The sequence below is a fragment of the Rutidosis leptorrhynchoides genome, chromosome 5, assembly GCF_046630445.1.
Source record: "Rutidosis leptorrhynchoides isolate AG116_Rl617_1_P2 chromosome 5, CSIRO_AGI_Rlap_v1, whole genome shotgun sequence".
NCBI classification, from domain to species: Eukaryota; Viridiplantae; Streptophyta; class Magnoliopsida; order Asterales; family Asteraceae; genus Rutidosis; species Rutidosis leptorrhynchoides.
Window position 1 is genome coordinate 83,698,317 of NC_092337.1, and position 22,285 is coordinate 83,720,601.

The following is a 22,285-nucleotide window of genomic DNA, read 5'->3' on the forward strand; positions in this document are numbered from 1 at the left end:
AGACCTAGGCTGCTGTGATTATGATTTTCAAATAGATATTTCCGAGTAGATAACTTTTCATATAGGACTCGTCTTAATCCGAGTTACGGTTTAGGATTTATGGCCCTCCGATCGTCACTATGTCCTTTAACGTTGTGCAGAAATTTCTGACCTACTCGCACTTAGAACGTCGCCACGGTCAAACGAAGACGAGTTTGCTTCTGTAAATTTTACCACACTTAAAGGACTCATATACGGAGCCATGTCCACTGGTCTCACCTTAATTAAGTAAGGGTAGAGGCCGTGGTGACTGATCGAAGTCAGCCTTTGTTTTAAACTACTTTCATAAATGAAACCTACTTTACGCCTTTTGTTTGATGATGAATGATGATGAACTTTATGACCTTAAATACATACTTTTAAACCTATTAAGACAATTTACCGACTTAGTACTATTTGCCTTAGGTTGAGGACCTTCGGACCGATTACTTGCACACCTTTTCCGAACCGACTTTACGACTACATTATCATTGTGAGTTATAGCATCCGTTTTTACTTTAACTATTTTGGAAATTGAGAATACATGCACATTTTACGTTTTACATACTAGGCACGAGTACTTAAACTTATATATGTGTGGGTTATACAACGGCATAAATATTCCCTTTAGCTCGGTAACGTTTAGTCATTGGTTTTTGAACCGGTGAACGCGAATCTTAGATATGGATCCATAGGGTTTGACATCCCCACTCGGGCTAGTAGCGCTAGCATTTAACGGGTGTTTAATACTTCGTATACATACGCACTTGCCAAGTGTACTTTCAGGGGGTATAAACGTTAAGTTAGTTACCAAGTGCCCACGGTTAAACATATACTTTATCATACTGATTGGATTACTGCTTTGAAACGCTCTTTGTAGCACTGAAATCTCGTGGCCTACTTACATTACTGTTATACTTACACTATAGCTCACCAACCTTTGTGTTGACATTTTTAAGCATGTTTTTCTCAGGTTCTTAAGGATACTTGCTTCCGCTGTTGTACTAGTCTTGCTGTAGACACCGCTGCTTTAGAGATGTCACTGCATGAACGTATATTTGCATTCAAACACTATTACTTTTGAAACAATGATTTGTAATGACCTATGGGGTCACGTACTATTATTCATGCTTGCTATTCGTAGGAGCATACTTTGGTTGTAAAACATTTGACTTTAGTTATGACGTCACCTTTTAATATGAATGCAAACTCTTTTTGAAATTGCAATATAGTACTTAACCTTGTAATGATCCTGTTGTCGATGGTCCGTACATGTTAATTTAGTACGGGGCATCACATTTGGTATCAGAGCATTGTTTGTAGGGAATTAGGTTGCATTAGTGAGTCTAAGACCGACCCGAGTAGGATTCACTAATAGGACTAATCTACAACTTGCTAGTTTACTTGTTTCTGCTGAACTTACTGCATGCTGCTGCTTACTTTTACTGCTATATGCCGTATGCTATTACGTGCTTCCACTACTGCATGCTATTATCTGATTTCGATTACATGCTACTATGTTATATTACTGCATGTTACCGTTTACTACTACTGCATGCTACCGTTTCCTTTTACTGCTATGTAAACTCGCTGTATGCATTTGCTTATTCTCGCTACTGCGTGCTACTATCTGCTCCTAGTATGTTACTTCTGTATGATACTGTTACTATTGCCATGCTACGTGCTGCTGTAAATGATCTAGGCTGTTGTAGTTGTTATGCCTGATTACGCTCTTGCTACCTGCCTACTATCCGCTATACCGACTTGGAGAACTTATCCTTCCCGGTTCAGATGTTTTCATGAACTACTTTCCCACTCGTCTAACCCTAAGAACTAGTAGTGTAATCCACCCGTTACCACTACTCCACCGTTCCAGAGATTGAAACATTACTTCACGCAATCTAGAAGATTGTTCAGTCAACACATACCCTGTACGCTTCCATGACCGTCACTTATCTCTTTCATTCTTCACCACTACTCGACGATCTAACGACACTTCTGCACTTAGGTCCCTACCACTCCTAGACATTGGAGAAATCGGGAAGGCATTCCCTTTAATGAGGTCATAATGTCTTCTACTGATGCTCAGCCATACCCAAAGACTTAGGGGTCGCCTCAAGACATATCATATTACTACTTGCTACACGTACAACTCGACACGAGACCCAGATTGAATTTCTAGAAAGGAATCTAATGACGTTACTTGAACCCGAATATTTTGAAGAAACTTCGAGGCATTTAAGCATCGGTGCACGACCTAAGGAACATACTCACCCACACTGAGAAACCGTGAGATTAGTTATGTAGATTCTGTTTTGAGATGGCATAGATAAAGCACCGTTAGATGAAATTGAGTAGAACTTGAAGTGATCACGTTACATTGTGTAACATCCCGCCTTTTTCCTTTTACTTTCCGTTTAACTATTTTAAAGTCCCTTATATATTTATAACATCTTTCGTTAATACGCTTTTTAAATTATCTCGATTAGGTAATTCACGCACCCGATTCAAACTTGAGGGACTAAAATTGACACGGGGCAAACTAGTTGACTAGGTCAACTAGTCCACCCCAATCACCACCATTCAATCATCTCCATCTCTCTCTCTTTCTCTCTAGCAAGAACACACACATTTACCAAATTCATTCAATCATCATCTAAATTCGATCTAGGAGGCTTACAACAAAATAAATTACATATTCGTGATCCTCTCTTCATCCTCTTCATTTTGGTACCAACTTCATCTCGTTTGGGTAACATTTCTAAAACTCTAGATTTCTCTAAATTCGTGTTTTTGACTTGAAATGGTGTTAGTTAGTGTCTATGGCTCATTGTGACGTCGTGTATGTAAATTGTATGCTCGATCTAGTTATTCGGTGTAACTAGCATGAACACTTGAAATGGGTTAGTTTAATCTTTGATTTTGATTGAGTAAATGTTGTTAGATGTTAAACCCATTGTGTTAAAAGTGTTACTAGCATCGTTAGTTTCGTTTTGGTATGTTGGATGATATGAAAACCTTGCGTTAACATGATTATTGATTTTGTGATTCTTAATTAGGGTTTGATGAACCTTAAAATGAACTTTTGATGCATTGATTGCTTGTTAATGTTGTTAGTAAGTGTTAGGTTGTATTGTATGCTTGATTACCTACGAAATGGCGTATTGTATGTAGGTAGTAAGTTTCCAAATCATTTATATGTATTTATGAACTTAAATGCGGTTTTGGTTGTAGTAAGTGTTGAATTGATAGACGAAATGTGTTTAGTCGTTTTCCTCGTCAAAATACCTTCCCAACGGTGTATGATACATGTTCTAGGTGTTTTCGGTTAGCAAATTGTATTTGTTTGAGTTTTGGTTCGTGCATTTCTTTGTTGCAGCAAAACAGGGCCTGGATACAGATCTGGACGCTGTCCAGATTCTTGGACGCCGTCCAGCCCTTCAGACTTGGACGCCGTCCAGTATTTTGGACGCCGTCCAGGCCTTCAAAGCTGGACGCCGTCCAGACAATCTGGACGCCGTCCAGATACACTGGCAGGCTCTGTCTTCGCTGGTCATTTTACGGAAAATGTTTGCTATGCTATGGACCTCCGATTAACATGTAACTTGTTCTAACATGCTCATACATGATTAAAAACCTCAGAAAAATAGTTCGGGACCCGACCCGAACGTGTTGACTTTTTCGTTGACTTTGACCGACCAAAGTTTGACTTTTTGTCAAACTTAACCAAATAATTATGCAACCTTCCTAACTTGTTTCTATACTTGTATCTTGCATGAAACTTGACAATTTGATTTCACATGCTACATAATCGAGTCGTAACGAGCCGTAGGACTAATTGAACATCTTTGACCTATCGTGTTACCGTTATTAATACGACCTATTTGTTTAGGTCAAGACTAGCATTGTTCTTTGCACACGTTACTTGTCGAAGTACTTATTTACTCTTCCGCTCAAGGTGAGATCATCGTCCCACTTTTACCCTTTTGAAACTTACATTTGGGATGAGAAAACATAAACGTTCCTTTTTAACTAAGTGAACACAAGTACAGGAAAACAAACATTCTACATACGAGTTTAGAACAAAAATCCTCAATTCGATTATCATTAGTTACACTTGCCGGGTGTAAGCGAGAACTTATGTTATATGGCCATATGGGTTTTATAAACCCTCATTCAAACGGTTCGCTACCGTTTACGAATGAAATATATTTTCGAGAAACAGTGTATGTTCTAGCACTAAGGTGATGGGGTTCTATGGAAGGAATGTTAAGCATTGATAATTGGGTGCTCGTGAAACAAACTTTTGGAATGTATTACTATTATCTCATTGTTGCAAATCTTGTGGTTCACTTGTACTTACTTACTCAAACCTATGATTTCACCAACGTTTTCGTTGACAGATTTCTATGTTTTCTCAGGTCCTTGAACGATACATGATACATGCTTCCGCTCATTATTTTGATACTTGCATTGGATGTCGAGTATATATGCATACATGGAGCGTCTTTTGGCTACTTTTAAATTGTGTCGCATAAGTTTCATTTATACTTATAACTTTGTAACGTAACTTGTGGTGGAACTATTCTTGTAAACTTTGAACAATCTTTACATTTGAAATGAATGCGACATATCTTTTGGTCAAACGTTGTTTTAAAGACTTATGACCACGTAACGGGACCTAAGTAGACGGCGCCGTCAATGACGATTTTGTCGGGTCACTATACATTGACCATATGAAGTGATATTGGAATGAACGTACGATTTAGTACGATATAATGACGCCAGGCCAGCGTGATTATATTGAAGTAAATCATGCAGAAGTTCCAATGTTACTACATGAGGAATATGGGGGGATCCAGGGAAAATTTTGGCAGGGATCATTTGGGCATACGTATTATAGTCTGTTAAAGGTAGGGAGGAAATAACCACGTAGCCCAGATACTGTACAAAAAGTGCCTTGATTGCAGAATTGATAACCCGAATATTTTTTATAGATATCGACACCCTGGACATTTAAAGAGAAAGTTCTCATATAGGAAAAACTTTAAACTTACCTGCGGTAAAGAAATCATTAAGGAAACTTGCATGCATCCTGATTCTTGTTAGGGTACGTTTCGGCACAACGTTTTATTGTTTCGGAGTTGTTTAATACTAGAATGATAGAAACCTTACATCTAAGAACCTTAGCATCATCATGAATAATAAACCATCCACAACCATGGGAATTAAGTATTCTATAAGACACAAGCAAATGGTAAACTGAGGAAGATAGAGGAATAATTTAAAGTAGTACTTTAAGATTAACAGGTGGGTCATTTGGAGATGACCTCATATTAACCAAACTTGGGAGTTTTAATGTAGTAGTTGAAAAGGATTAGTTACCTACGTACAGGCATATGCTATTTGAGAAGATTGATAGAAATTTTCACAGTAGTACAGTAAGATTTGATTTGGGATGAACTTTAAGATTAACCTAATACTCATCAAGTTAGGAAGCTTTGATGAAATTGTTGGAACGAACTGACTTTCAAGGATGAAAGCAAAGGATATTTATAGTGAGAAAATTTTCCGTATACCTCGCAAGAATGGTGAAACTATTATGGGAAGAGATGTAGCCCGAAAACTGAACCTTATTAGTTACATGACAACAACCCGAAATCCCACAATGGAAATGGGAAGAGATTCATCACTAAAATACCAGAGACGGTAGGACATCACCTGGGTTATTATTAACCATCTCGCCAAAACTGCTCACCTTCTAGCCATGAAAGAAACCGATACAATGGACAAACTTGCACAACGATACTTAAAGGAAATTGTATTCTGTCACTTCAGCAATCCAAATTCTATATTGAAGATTTCCCAAGAATCTCATTTGATACTCATTCTTACACAACTCTAAATCCTAACGTATCACGAGGAATTTCTTATTTGATGATAACCACAACATCGTCCTTCTTACCTCGATATTAGTCATACCGGTTCGAAATTTTCCTAAAATCAATGAGTGGTTAACTCTCATCCTCATACTCTCCCATTCGTATCTCACTTATAAGCAAAAACTTCACACTTAAGCATTTTTGGTCAAAGGACTTATGTCCTACTAATTGTCGTCAAACACATATAAATTCAATAGTTTTTATTACCTCAAATATCACTCGCAATTTTCAAAGGTCTTTTACTCGATTCTCATCAACCTTTTCCAACTTGTAACCTCCGAAATATGAAATTTTGTTTGCCAAAACTTTACACACATTATTTTTACTGTGCTATCCTCTCAAAGCTTTATAAAAATAAATTTATTCTGTTTGCCATTCATACAATTTTTTTTTGAAATCATACCCGTTATATAAAATAAAGTAAATGATTACTTCTGATAAATACATATGAAACTTTACTTTCACTTTTACAAATCAAATCTTTCATTTAAAAGGGTATTATACTTTAAACGGTGCGTGTTGTACATAACCCTAACTTACTAAGAACTTCGTTCCTTCTCATACATTATCACCATAAACAATTTCTATATAACTTTCGTTGTTTATTATATAAAACTTTTTGTGTTATCCGTATCCAAGTCATCATAAGGGCTTTATAACCGTCAAAATGGAGAGATTCGTGTGTATGTGATAAAGGCACTGACAATCATGTCATGCAAGGCCTTCGGGCATCTGCTAACACTCAAACCATTCAAAACTATCGTGTTACCCCGTAGATTTATTTCACCACACCAGTTAGAACAATGCTCTTTCTTACATAACTCTAAGTCCTAACTCATTCCAAGAAACTCTCATCTAGTAATATTAACACCATCGGTATTTTGACTTCATTATTAGTCACAACCTGTTTGGCATTTTGCATATTTAAGAAGCAATTAACTTCTCACCCTCGTGCTCTATCCTTCATACCTCACCTTTTTTTAGCAACGGCCTCGCACGTGAATATTTTGGCCCAAAGACTTATGTCCTGATAATTACCAAAACAACATTTATGTCATTAGTTTTCATTACCTAGTAACTGGTCACCCAATGATTCAAAGCTTTTCCCACTCAATCTCTTTCAACTCGTAATCTTTGAAATACGAAAAACTATGTTTATCAAAATTTTTACACGTTGTTTATTTGTGCGGTCCTCACAAGATTTACAGACAATGAAAATACTAAAAACTTTTCGGTCACTTATACGATTTGTAAAATCATATATGTATAAAATTTATACTTACTTATTTTGATACTAAGTTATATCTGCAAATTATTTAAAACCCGCTCCTTTACCGAGTTATTCAGCTTAAGTCAAATGGTTTTGGTGCAAAATGGTACACGTTGTACCTACTTCTAAAGCTACTAGGAACTTCGTTCCGTTTACGTTGTCACAACAAACGGTTAAAGGTTTTGTTTTTTTAAAACTCCCTTAGTTGATGTTATTAAAGGTTTTCATACTAGACTACACCATGTAGGGGTCACACTTTTTCTCACCCTCCGTTAGAGATGAAACTTACTATTAAGATCCTTGTTAAAAACTCTTGAGCCACTTTGGATGGCGGTTTTATAAAATTTGTTAGAAAATCTTTGCACCCATAAAATGTTCTTTTAAAGCTAGACATGACAAAATCGCGGGCCGATACATCAGTTTCCAGGGTACACTCAGTGGTCACCCCATTGTAGGACAGGCACTAGGTGAGTTTCTACTCTCAAAGATTTCACGGCTAAACGCAACACCCTCGTAAACATCATCTCTATGAATCAGTATATTGAGATACCAAAATCATTTTGGAGATTCTTTTCACTCGGAATAAATCATTCTTTAGGACCAAGAGTTCACGTATCTTCTCATCCGCTCGTTCCCTTAAGTACACAGATAAATTCAGAACGAACCACTCGAAGAGTTCACTCTCACACCTTTCATGCGACTTTCTTTTGGGAAATGTAATATAAGACACCTTGAGAACCTATTAATCTCGTTATCCCTTTTGGGAAGAGACTGCTTAAAACATCTACGACACTCAGGTGGATACTCTATATATTTCTTCCTTCATTGGTTGCAACTGTATGTTGCTCTAGTTAACGTTAACCCTAGCTTCAACATGTAGCTGAAAGGATGAAGTTACATTGCGGAACTGTGTTTTCATTTCATCCAAGGATAGGTTTACCTGCAGTATGGTAAACTAGGTGATATCCCTCGTTGTTCGTTCAGACCGTTCTGAAGACAATATAAATAATTATGGCTTGCAAGTCCGACTGGTCACTTTCAGCTAAAATTTCGATTCACTTACTCAAATGAAACGTTCTTAAATATCGAGATCCTTATGCCTATGGCCTCCTCCCAAAATCAAGGGGTTTCGAAAAACCCGTGGCTAACACTATCCAGATGTCAAAGCGCATGGTTGTGATCACCATGATTTCCATACTACCTGTCAGCTTATGTTACGACATACACGCTCAATGTTTTGGATGAGCTTAGAATAATTCATGATGCATTTCACGCATCCAACTTACCGAAGATGCCTGTAAGGCTAAACACACCATCATTCCTTTTATGGATATACATTCAGATAACATACTCAGATTAATTGGAAATGGAATCAACTTGTTGATCTCCTAGGACAGGAAGCTTAATTACTGGCATATACCCGTTCTTACTTTCATACGCCGAATTACCTTTCAAGGTAAATAACTTACTTCTGAGCCCACGAATCCCACGGAACTTTGATACGCCCCTTCTTATTCGAATACGGTACCATAGTTGGTCACACCTTAAAATTTCGGGACGAAATTTTCTTTAACAGGTGGGTAATGTAACGACTCTGGATTTTCCAACGTTTATTTATTAATAATTATTATTAATACTTATGATTTAATGAATGTATTGTTTATATACATTTACTTGTTACCATACTTGACTTTGAATGCCCGAAACGTCTTTGTGACACACGAAACTTTCACGAATAATATTTTTTGATATTATTTACATTCATGATTAAGTTTTATTAATCATTTTAATTAACTATGGTTATTAGTTAATTACTTGGGCTCTGTTGGATCAAATTACCACAAACTTGGAACTTGGGCTTTATATTTGTACATGGACTTAAAGAGCCCATCCTACTTCTTAAATGGACTTATTAGCCCATAAGACTTGTAAGTATTACCTTAGGATTTAACTAAATGGATTAAGTCACTTAAAGGAATCTAGTTACCATAATCCCCATGCAAGCACATCTTTTATCCAACTTTTGAAGGCTTTTACATGCTTAAACTTGTGGTCACTCCCCTTCCCCCTTATTCCTTGCAAACCGTCACTTTGGGTAGTAAAGGAGGGGTTTTGTTTTCAATTTTTCCTTACTACTCTTTCACTAGTTCATTCACTTTCTCACACACACAAATTACTTCTCATTTTCCTCTCAACTTTTACTCTCTTTTTCTCTCAAATTTGTAAGTAACAAGCCTTGTTTTCTCTTCTTCTTTTCTCATTAAAACTGTGACCAAGCACCCATATCATCATCATTCCTTGTTGTTTGTTGTTACTTGTTCTTTGATTAATAGTTACTTACTTGTTGTTAGTTGTTCTTTACTAGTTACAAGAATCAACTCTCTAGTTTATTCTTCATTTTATCTTGTTATAACAAGAACAACAAGAACATAAACTTTCTAGTTATGTTCTACACTTGTTAATTTTAAAAGATTTAAGGTTCATGTGTTGTAAATCATACTTGAAGTTCATGAAGTAAACTTTAAAGTTTACTTTACTTAAAGATCAAACCTTGGTTGAATCTTTAAAAGTATGAACAAACCATGAACAAATTACTTGTTTATTTAGTTTTACTTGCACTTTAATTTTATGATTTTGGTTGTTGTTGGTCAAGTACTACAAGTTAGTCTTGATCTCATATCTCTTGGAACTTAAAGTTAACTTAAAAGTTCAAGAACATGTAAATAAGTTTTCTTTAAATATAACTTTGTATACTTATGCTTGATCTAGACTTTTGAGTCTTGGATCTTCAAGATCTAACTAAGAACTATGTTCTACATCTTAAGATCTTGATTAGTTAGTTTACTTTCAAGTTTGTAACTTATTATTAGTTTTAAAGTTCATGTATGTGTTAGATCTAAGACTTTGATGTAACTTTGGTTCTTCAAAACACTTACAACTCAAAAGTGAAGTTGTGCTACATGTCTTGGACTTGCACAAGGGTTATGATGGTCAAAACTTGGTAAATATGATGTAAACACATCAATGAGTTGTACACTTGAAGCTATTGGCATCAAGGATGAGAACCATGATGAACATCAAACACCAAACCCACCGGAACCCATTATTTTTCTGCTTACTGTTCTCTGCCTACTGTTCTGCTATTTCTGTAACAGACCATTAGACCTGGGATGCTGTGATTATGATTTTCAAATAGATATTTCCGAGTAGATAACTTTTCATATAGGACTCGTCTTAATCCGAGTTACGGTTTAGGATTTATGGCCCTCCGATCGTCACTATGTCCTTTAACGTTGTGCAGAAATTTCTGACCTACTCGTATTTAGACCGTCGCCACGGTCAAACGAAGACGAGTTTGCTTCTGTAAATTTTACCACACTTAAATGACTCATATACGGAGCCATGGCCACTGGTCTCACCTTAATTCAGTAAGGGTAGAGGCCGTGGTGACTGATCGAAGTCAGCCTTTGTTTTAAACTACTTTCATAAACGAAACCTACTTTACGCCTTTTGCTTGATGATGAATGATGATGACCTTTATGACCTTAAATACATACTTTTAAACCTATTAAGACGATTTACTGACTTAGTACTATTTGCCTTAGGTTGAGGACCTTCGGACCGATTACTTGCACACCTTTTCTGAACCGACTTTACGACTACATTATCATTGTGAGTTATAGCATCCGTTTTTACTTTAACTATTTTGGGAACTGAGAATACATGCGCATTTTACGTTTTACATACTAGGCACGAGTACTTAAACTTATATATGTGTGGGTTATACAACGGCGTAAACATTCCCTTTAGCTCGGTAACGTTTAGTCATTGGTTTTTGAACCGGTGAACGCGAATCTTAGATATGGATCCATAGGGTTTGACATCCCCACTCGGGCTAGTAGCGCTAGCATTTAACGGGTGTTTAATACTTCGTATACATACGCACTTGCCAAGTGTACTTTCAGGGGGTATAAACGTTAAGTTAGTTACCAAGTGCCCACGGTTAAACATATACTTTATCATACTGATTGGATTACTGCTTTGAAATGCTCTTTGTAGCACTGAAATCTCGTGGCCTACTTACATTACTGTTATACTTACACTATAGCTCACCAACCTTTTTGTTGACGTTTTTAAGCATGTTTTTCTCAGGTGCTTAAGGATACTTGCTTCCGCTGTTGTACTAGTCTTGCTATAGACACCCGCTGCTTTAGAGATGTCACTGCATGAACGTTTATTTGCATTCAAACACTATTACTTTTGAAACAATGATTTGTAACGACCTATGGGGTCACGTACTATTATTCATGCTTGCTATTCGTAGGAACATACTTTGGTTGTAAAACATTTGACGTTAGTTATGATGTCACCTTTTAATATGAATGCAAACTCTTTTTGAAATCGCATATAGTACTTAACCTTGTAATGATCCTGTTGTCGATGGTCCGTACATGTTGATTTAGTACGGGGCATCACACTCAGCATGACTTACTGTAATATAATCACGTTGATCAAGTGTCATTATATTAGACTAACTCATGCATCAGTTCCCAACATTACTTCAATAACATTCATATTTTAAGCTCGAAAGTTTACAGAATATAGAAACTAACAATTTCTATATGATGAAACACTGATAGCGCGAATAGATTAATGATTTCAGATAAGAATAGTTATGAAAATATTTTCAGAAATATGGAGGATATTTATAATGAAAGATACGATGATATCTTGGAATATCTAAGATCGGAGGATGGTGAAGAATATCCACCACAAGGGTTTAGAGTAAGGAGCAAAATATTTGCTAAAGGCTTCATCAGGCATTGAATCATTTGTATTTTTTGAAGGCACGTTTAGTCTTTGTGATTTGTCCGCGGCTTCCTTCATAGTTTCGCATAATCCGCTTTTTGGTACTAAATTTTCTATCGAGCGTTCCCAACATTCCATTCTTTATTATCAAACTTTTGACCGTTTAGACCATCTACGGTTTTGTTGTTTCCTCTGCGTTTAATGCTACCATATCTGATTCATCGGTTATCAATCCGAGGTGGTTTCAAGAGAATTGTGTTTTTAGATGATTAAATGCTGATGATAATATGGTGGAATATAAAAGGTTCCCCGGTAATAATAAAAGAGCACGCACATATATCGAAGTTATAATAAGGTTATTTCGTATGAAAAGTCAAAGTTGACTTGTTGGAGATGTGACAAAATTTGGTAATTTGAAAAAAAAATTCGATGTTATTTTCGATAATAACAATGCCTAAATAGCTAGCACAGATATGTGTTAAACGTTTACTCAGTTTCTGAGAGTTTTTCAGGTGTATAACTATATGCATCAGTCTTTTCTTTCGTAGATGAAGTGCGGTTGATTCATCCTCTCGATTGAGGTGTTTTCAAGAATCATGAAAAGTTTGAATGCAGATTGTAATCGTCAAGATACAAATGAGGTTTAAGATGAAATCAAGTGGCAAATTTGAAGAAATGTTTAGTTTCATATGTTATAGTCAATATTTTAATTCATTTTAATTGTCCAATGTTGGTAGTCCACAGTTAGCAGTCCAATAATTCATATATAGTTTAACATATAATATTCGAATTAATTAATACGTATCGTGACCCGTGTACATGTCTCAGACTCGATCACAACTCAAAGTATATATATTATTTGAGAATCAACTTCAACCCTGTATAGAGAACTCGATCATTACTGCATATAGAGTGTCTATGGTGATTCCAAATAATATATATAGATGTGTCGATATGATATGTCAAAACCTTGTATACGTGTCCCGATATTTAAAGTGCGTAAAATAAATAACAGAAAATAAATGACGATAAATAAAATTGCGATAATTAAATTGCGATAAATAAACTGCGATAAATAAAATATAATCAGTTAGCTAGGAACAGTTAGCTGGAAACAGTTAGCGTGGATTCTTAACAAAACTTTTCATAGTTACTTTGTTTGTTTCTATCAAATTTTTATTTCGTCAAATGTGTCCTTCATTATGCCACTTGTTGGATTTTGATAGATTAAAATCCAAATATGAAATTGAATGAAAATGGTTATTCTGTGGTGAATTAGATTCGTATATCTGTGGATGTAAGTAGGATGGTAATTGACCGTTGAATCAGATTCGAAGAATGTACAGTGTAACTTATTAATGTGAAATCTAAATATTCCTCGGGTATTACCTACCCGTTAAAATATTTTCATCATTAACAGTTTGTACAAAAGAATTTTTAATTACAATCTTTATGAAAATATATATACATATATATTTTCTTCAGATGTAATCATGGATTTAATGAGTCAATATGATATTAAACTCATTTGATTTACCGTTAGAACAAGAATATATAATCTCTAAAACATTAGAGATTACATAATCGTCATGTCGAACGAAGATAAATGTTGTAGAATGATTCGTAAAACGATGATTATACTCGAGGTACAGAATGAGATGTTGAAGCATGGATTGTTGAAACTTGGGTTGTTGGTGGTACTGGTGCCATTGGTACTAAGGCTGGTGATGTTACTGGTGTTGGTGATACTGCTGGTGCTTGCAAATTGTATACCGTGCTCTCTAAAGTTAATACTCGAGCTCGGAGTTCTCTAACTTCTTCTACTAACCCTGGTTGATTATCAGTGTGAGGTAGAGGTCGGATATCTTCTCTAGTTCCGTTAATGGTAGCTTCAAGATGAAAAATTCTTGCAAATAGGGTATAAACGGTGTTGCGAACGGGTTCGCCTGTGAGCGGGTCAAGTACTCCAAGGTTAGGTGGTAGTTTCGATTCATGATATGGAGTACCTTCTTCCCTTCTCCATAGGGTGAGTATGTCGCGAACCCACCCCCATTTTCTCCAGTAATCACGGTAGTTGATTGGTTGGTGTGCTCCTGTCATGCTGTCTTCGGAGTTAGAGGAACTTGGTCGATTCGTAGAGGCCATCTTACGCGATCTCAGGAAAGATTTTTGGTATGAAGAGTTTAGTGACATCAATTGATAGTTGGATGGTATTCTCAATGCATAATTTGCATAGATATATATATATATAGTACCAGGATCCCTTAAATTAAGGAGAAATTTACGAGAGATATCAGGCAAGGTCTACAGTAACAGATACGCTAAGATATGAATTGTCAGATACGCTAAGATATGAATTTTGTCTATACACTATTCATGCAGTTAATGCAGTAAAACGTGTCTAGACTAAGAATAATGAGTAGGTAATTTCCTAAGGATGATAAGCAGATGATTTTCGACAAAAATGATAAGAAAAACTTTTGACATGCAGACACGGTCGAAGTCCAGACTCACTAATGCATCCTAATGACTATCAGTTATACACACTAATGCAAGACCTGGTTCGCTAAGACCACCGCTATGATACCACCTGTGATGACCTGTCCTAATCCATCTGGATGAAATCTTCAACAGTTGGTCCCATTGCGAGGTTCTGACCTCTATATGCCATGAACGACTCCATGTAATATGAGCAAATGCACAGCGGAAGATTTCTTTCATACCTGAGAATAAACATGCTTTAAAGTGTCAACCAAAAGGTTGGTGAGTTCATACGTTTATCATAAAATAATAAAATTCATCATTTTGATAGACCACAAGATTTAAATCCTGCATGGTACAAATGGGCCCGAATCCTATACCCACCTGTAATGTACATGCAATATCTTTTAAATATAGTACACCTTTCTCGTGTACGAAATCATCTTTCATAAATCTTAGTAACCGTACACATATCTCGTGCACAAAAATAACATACACATAACCTGTGTATAAAATCATTCTCTCGATACATAACATTCATATTTCATTCATTGCTTGGCTTGGTAACCGACCTTAACATATAATGCGCATAATAATATCCCCAAAATAGAACATCTCATCTGTATAATAATCATATAAACTTCGAAGTACTAAACACCACGCCCACTAGCCCTTTCGTCTAGTGAACACTCTGGGTGGGGATGTTAAACCCGGTAGCTACCTTTAGGATTCGCGTGAATTAGGGCCATACCCGTTTCTAATTCTTAGGTTACCAAGCAATAATAATCAGTGGAAATATTCACAACAATTAGTGGCAATTATAACGTCCAACTAATTCAATAATAATCCACAGAACTTCTGTCTGCATAATAATTCATTCGAGGAATGTTTTGCTTGTGTCTATCTCGTCAAACATTTATAAAAGTATTTCATGTAATCACAGTTCAAAATATATTTCAAAAGCATTTAATAAAACAGTTGTAAAAACAGCGCATGTATTCTCAGTCCCAAAAATGTAAAGAGTAAAAAGGAGCAAATGAACTCACCTAATGTATTTTGTAGTAAAAATACATATGACGACATTGAACAATACAGGGTTGGCCTCGGATTCTCGAACCTATATCATTTATATATTAACACATATATTTAACATGTAATTATATATTACTTATTTAAAATAGTAAGGTAATATTTACATAGTTATCATATATGTATTTGATATATTTTTACATAAATAACTTGTGGTTTGTTAAAATAATGATTTTAATAATACTAAAATAGTGTTGGTAATAATAATAATTAGGTTTAATAATGAAAATATTAAATTTTGATAATAATACTAGTTGTTTTATTTGTAGTAATAATAATAATGATAATAATAATATATTGAAAAAAATGATACTTATAATAATGATAATATTAGTAATAAAAATAAAAATAATGATAATAATAATAATAATATTAAAAAAATCATGTTTAATGATAATAATATTAATGATAAAAATAATAATAATAATAATACTTTTAATAATAATACTAATAATAATAATAATAATAATAATAATAATAATAATAATAATAATAATAATAATAATAATAATAATAATAATAATAATAATAATAATAATAATAATAACAACAATAAGAAAAGTAATACTACCTTAAAGTGATTTAATAAGCTTCCTTAAAAAAAAACATTATTGGCACAGCCCAGGTTTGAACCCCAGACCTCTAGCTTAAATACAACACACTCAACCATTGATCCATTTGTTACTTCCTGAATTTATCTCGTACTTTTATTTATTTAGTATATAACACGCGGTTTTATCATCCTCATTACATCACCATCTTTATGATCATTATCATCATTTTAAACTATCAACTAATATCATCATCGTTCTATTCGTTTTCGTATCAATACTTATACAATTCATCATCCATCATCAAATCAAACTTTTGAGTTTTTAGCCCAAATAGAGAATTGAATTATAAGGCCCGACAGGAGATGTAACTTACCCTCGGCCCAATAACAAAAGTTTAAGCCCGATACATTTATTTGTGAATTATATGGAATGATATTTCTTGTCGGTGTGGTAAACAGCAAAAGATAAAATAACAAAAAGAAACCACCATCCACTTCCTCTCTTTCATCGTCATTTATATAATTCATCTTCACAAAATCGTAAAACAATATTTCCATCATTCATGGATCATTATTTAATAGTTTCCTCATCGTCTTCTCTATTGCATCCGAACAGAAAAACGAAAAGTAACAGCAGCAAGTTGCAGGTCTGTGACTTCAAGGGTGTTTGAAACCGAAACGATATAAACATAAAAAAACAAGTAAAGGTTGTGTGGTGTTGAACGGTTTCTACGAGATATAACTAGGAGAGTGGGAGAGTGAGAGTGGTGGTTGATGGTGAACTATTCTGGAAGGTGGTCGGTTTTCAAGGTGATTGGCGAAGGTGATGTTTTAAATGGGTTTTAATGGTGGTTGTTCTTGTCTTAGAAAACAGAAACGCATATGGGGTGCAAGGTGTTGAACGAGGAGGGGGAGGATGGTGGTGCTTCGAGTGTGTCGAGCAATATAAAAACAGGAGGTATTGGTCGATGGTGGTGATCAAGTTAATTATTAAGATGGTGTTGGAAGTGGTTTATCAAGGGTGTAATATGTGGTTATTTTGTATCGATATAAACAAAAAGAAACATGAAATAGGTTTAAGAGAGGGATGTTGGTGATGGTTCGATGGTTAGAAGAGAAGGACAAAGATGGTTTATGGTGAAGTGACGGTTTTAAGATGGTCTCCGGTGGTTGCTAAGATGAAGTAGAAAGGTAGCATGAGGGAGTAATATAGAGAATAAGAGAGATGGTAAGTAAATGGGTGTGTTCGTGTATCCTCCCATATCATACGCATCTGTAATATATATATATATATATAATAAATATATAGTAATACTAATAGATTGAATTAGGTAGTGGAAACATAACGAACAACAATCACAGTAATTTAATTATCAATCAATTTAAAATAGTAAGCAGCATCTTATTTGTCATTTAACTACCGACGGTTTTAATAGGCATAGTATTTGGTACTCCGATGATAATCAGTGGCGGATAGAAGGTTTCAGAAAAATTCCAAATTTTTAATTAAACTATATTTATTAATTTTGGTCATTATGGTATAAAATTCAATCATTAACTATCAAATAAAAAAATACATTAATTATTCTCTCCCAATCCCAAGTAAAATATAAAAAGTTTCTAAAATTCAATAAATAGTTCCTAAATACATTTTTAATAAGCCTAAAATTTATATTATTCATTTTCGGATCACCGTTTATTTTAAAATTACATAAGTTCATTTTTTTAACTCGTTTTCTATCATTCGAATGACAATTGAGCCTTACCGTCGTTTACTAAATAATTTCAAAATCACTAAATATATATTCTATACACTTTATTTATATGTATATATACTTTCTGAATAATATTTATTATATATTATTATTATTTACATAATTAACTCTAACAACTACAATATATAATATTTCCTATTATTATATATATACATATCTATTTACAAGCAATGGTTAGTGAATCATCGGGAACAGTCGAAGGTCACATGAAAATATGAAAATAATTCAAACTTTTTGAGACCTAACTTTACAGACTTTGCTTATTGTGTCGAAATCATACAAAGATAAGGTTTAAATTTCGTCAGAAATTTCCGGGTCATCACAGTGGATTTCCTGCTGATTTTAGAAATGAATTTTCTAGATTTTTCGTCAACCTACAGCTGGTCTGGACGACAACTTCCTGACCTAAATCAAGAAGCGCGTGTCTTTTTCGGAAGACTTTATTTCCTTCATTTCTTTTTCTAGAAGACTTTACTTTCTTTTAAATCAAGTGGCACATTTCTTTCAAATATATTATAAGAAATCGGGTAAAACTGATTAAAATTGTCCAAAACAAAAGTACCTTCAATTATTTGTACAAAAATATGTGATTTAAATAACTTGGTAAATTCTTCTCACACTTAGCTTTTATTTATTTATTTCTTTGCCTTTTTATTCTCCTTTATTCCATTTTAAATGAATTCAAGTGTTTTGGGTTGTTTCTCAATTTATGTCCTTTCCAAGGTAATAATAATTTCGGTGTTAATACCTAGTTTTATTGTTCATAAATATGTATAAACATGATTTTAAGTTCATTTAGTTGAAATTTTTTCAAATTTTCACAAAATTTGGCAATTAAACCAAGTGTAAACCCGAGAGAATTTATAACCCTTCCCCACACTTGAGGTCTTGCAATGCCATCATTTACAAGAAATCAGTAAAAATTTAAATTCATGAGGGCGATTAGCGTAGAAAAATGATTAAGATTTACCAGAGTTTCCAAATATATTGTTCGTTGTTTGAATGATAAATGGTGCACATCATTTGCTCATTCCTGCAGTTATTATATCACATTTTATATTTTGCATCTTGTCGTCAAAATTAATAGCTTTTGCCGAACTTAATGTCAGTCTTTGAAAGTGCGCTGTTTTACCCTGTTTTGTACATAATATAAACTACAAACAAAAATATACATACTTTTTTTTTCTTTTTATCAAAACCTTAACTTAATAAAACAAATAAATGATAAATTTAAAGTTTTGTTTTCCTTTTTATTTAGGTAGAGGTAGTTTCGGTACATTTACTTAGTCCGTCCCTCGACAAAATTTTAAATTTTCGTTTTAAAGCGATTGTTTTAAAAGCAAAAATTTTTGGTTTTTTTTTATTTTTAATTTTTTTTGGTATACTTTAGATCCATAATATTAAAAATAATGATAATAAAATTTTTCGCCCCGCCCTCCGGTAAAGCAATTTCGATTCTATGATCAAGTCTTTAACTTACGACGAATTTTAGAAATCATTTTTTTAAACTTAGTGAAATAAAGTAAATTTTGTTTTTTTATTCACACAAAACTTAAATTTAAAAAGCATATTAATTTCATATAAAACCTACAAAATAAAAAAAATTCAGAATGGGGGGAGAAAACTGGTTCTTTAGTGTCTGCTAGTGAAAAAGACCAATCGGATTCCATTCTCGGAAACTACACGAGAACAGAACAACTAACTCTAGACAGCATTTTTTTTCTTGGAACATTTGAATCTCCCCACACTTAGGTAGCCGTGGTGTCAAAATTGTGGTTAACTTCATTGTCAATTTCTCTTGGACCATAATCAACTTGCATATCTGTGACTTTTGCTTTAAGCCATTGGTCGGATTCCTGTGTAATATCCACAAATTCAACTAGTTTCACCTTTTCTTTAGGCGATAGATTAGATACTAACCGATTACATAACTTAAAGTTCCCCTTGGTTCTAGCATCACGAATCCGTTTAATAAGTTTCTTCATTGAACTGTTAATAACGGGGTCATTTAATTTCGCATCAACAATGAGGTTCTTTGCTATCAAGTCATCATTAGGTGTTACTCCATCTTCCCCACACTTAGGCGTTTTATTATTGCTAAGCACTACCGTTAGAGTTGGTAAAACAATATGGTTCTTACCAATCGTTTTTATTAGTTCAACGGTTTTGGTTGGTGGAGATTTAGACTTTCGAATCACAAAGGTGATTGATTTTTCACCATCACTAAGTGTCATTCTACCCTCTTTTACATCAATTAACGCCCCGGTGGACGCTAAGAATGGTTGACCTAAAATTAGAGGAATGTTTGAGTCATCTTCTATGTCAATGACAATAAATTCGACTAAAAAGGTTAAATTACCCACTTGAATGGGTAGGTTATCAGCAATTCCAACTGAGTGCTTAATGGCTTGATCAAAGAGTCGAACACTCATTTCCGTTGGACTTAACTCACCCACTCCTAATCTCTTATATAATGAAAGAGGCATAACACTCACACTCGCACCTAAATCTGCTAGTGCATCATACATGACATAATCACTAAGTAGACAAGGAATAATAAATTCACCCGGGTGCTTAATGGGTGCTTAATGGCTTAATGGCTTAATGACATAATCACTCATGTCAGCAATTCCAACTGGGTGCTTAATGGCTTGATCAAAGAGTCGAACACTCATTTTCGTTGGACTTAACTCACCCACTCCTAATCTCTTATATAATTAAAGAGGCATAACACTCACACTCGCACCTAAATCTGCTAGTGCATCATACATGACATAATCACTAAGTAGACAAGGAACAATAAATTCACCCGGATCACCCAACCTGGGTGGAAGTTTTGGTGGAAATGTCTTCACCGGGTTTACTTTTACGGTTTTTATTTCTTGCACTTTCTTATTCTTCTTCTTCTTTCCAGAGGTATCACAAACTTTATTACCTATTACTTGCTCATACTCAACTCCTTTTCTTGGAAACGGGATGGGTGGTCTGTATGGTACAAGCACTGGCTTTACATACTCGGGTGGTGGTGGTGGTGTAACTTCTTCATCGTTACTCACATTTAAAACCTTCCCATCTTTTGATGCTGGTTTTTCAGAATTCGTTGAAACCATGTTAACATTCTCATTCTGAGGATTTACTTCAGTATTACTTGGTAGCTTTCCTTGTTTCCTCTCACTCATTATGCTAGCAAGAGTACCTACGTGTTTTTCTAGATTCAAAATGGAAACTTGTTGAGTTCTTAATGACGGATCAAACCTCTCATTTGTTTAGGTTTGAGATGTAATAAATTGTGTTTGAGATTCCATTAGCTTTGCCATCATTTCTTCTAGATTTGGATTTTTCTCTTCGGTTTGTTGTGATAGTTTATACAAGCCAGGTCTTTGTTGATTGAAAGTGTTGTTTTGAGTTAGTTGGTTATTCGGACCTTGTTGGTTGTACGAGTTATTGTTGGGTCCATTTGGATTGTAAAAAATATTTTGATTTCGATTGAAGTTTGGCCTTGGCTGCTGATAATTATTTTGATAATTATTTCCTGACCTTTGGTTCATGTAGGAAACATTCTCACGTTGTTCCATGGTTTGCTCAATGTGACAATCTTTCGTTAAGTATGGTCCACCGCATTGCTCACAACTGATTCGTATTGCGTGAATATCTTTAGTCATCTTTTCCATTCGTCTCTTGAAATCATCTATTTTTGCGGAAACGGAATCAAAGTCATGGCTAGAATCGGCTCTAGCCGCTTTAGATGAACGAAAAATGTCTTTTTCCTGATGCCACTCATGCGAGTGGGAGGCTGTATTATCAATAATTTTGTGAGCTTCGATTGCGGTTTTCTTCATAATGGAACCACCAGCTGCTGTGTCGATGTCTTTTCGTGTAGCAACTTCGACACCTTGGTAGAATATTTGTACTATTTGATAAGTGTCTAAACCGTGATGAGGACAGCCTCTCAACAACTTTCCGAATCTTGTCCACGCCTCATATAACGTTTCATTTGGCTTTTGCATGAACGTAACAATTTCTCCTTGAAGTCTCACGGCTTTAGATGCCGGAAAAAATCTTTTAATAAATTTCTCAACTAAAACATCCCATGTATCAATCGCTCCTTCAGGTAATGATTCTAACCAATCTTTTGCTTCTCCCTTTAAAGTCCAGGGAAACAACATGAGATAGATCTGTTCATCCTCAATTTCTCTGATTTTAAATAGAGTACAGATCCTATTAAAGGTTCGAAGATGTTCTTTTAGATCGTCTTTTGGTGTACCGCTATATTGGCATTGATTAGTTACCATGTGTAGGATTTGTCCTTTGATTTCATAATCTGGCGCATTAACATCTGGTCGAATAA

The 22,285-nt window shown here is 34.7% G+C and overlaps 1 non-coding gene across 1 annotated transcript; it reads left to right on the forward strand.

The window, feature by feature from the left end:
- Positions 1-21,864: 21,864 nt before the first annotated feature.
- Positions 21,865-21,971, forward strand: LOC139851140 (small nucleolar RNA R71). Its single transcript, XR_011760499.1, has one exon. It is a non-coding gene; the product is annotated as a small nucleolar RNA R71 (small nucleolar RNA).
- The last annotated feature ends 314 nt before the right edge of the window (positions 21,972-22,285 follow it).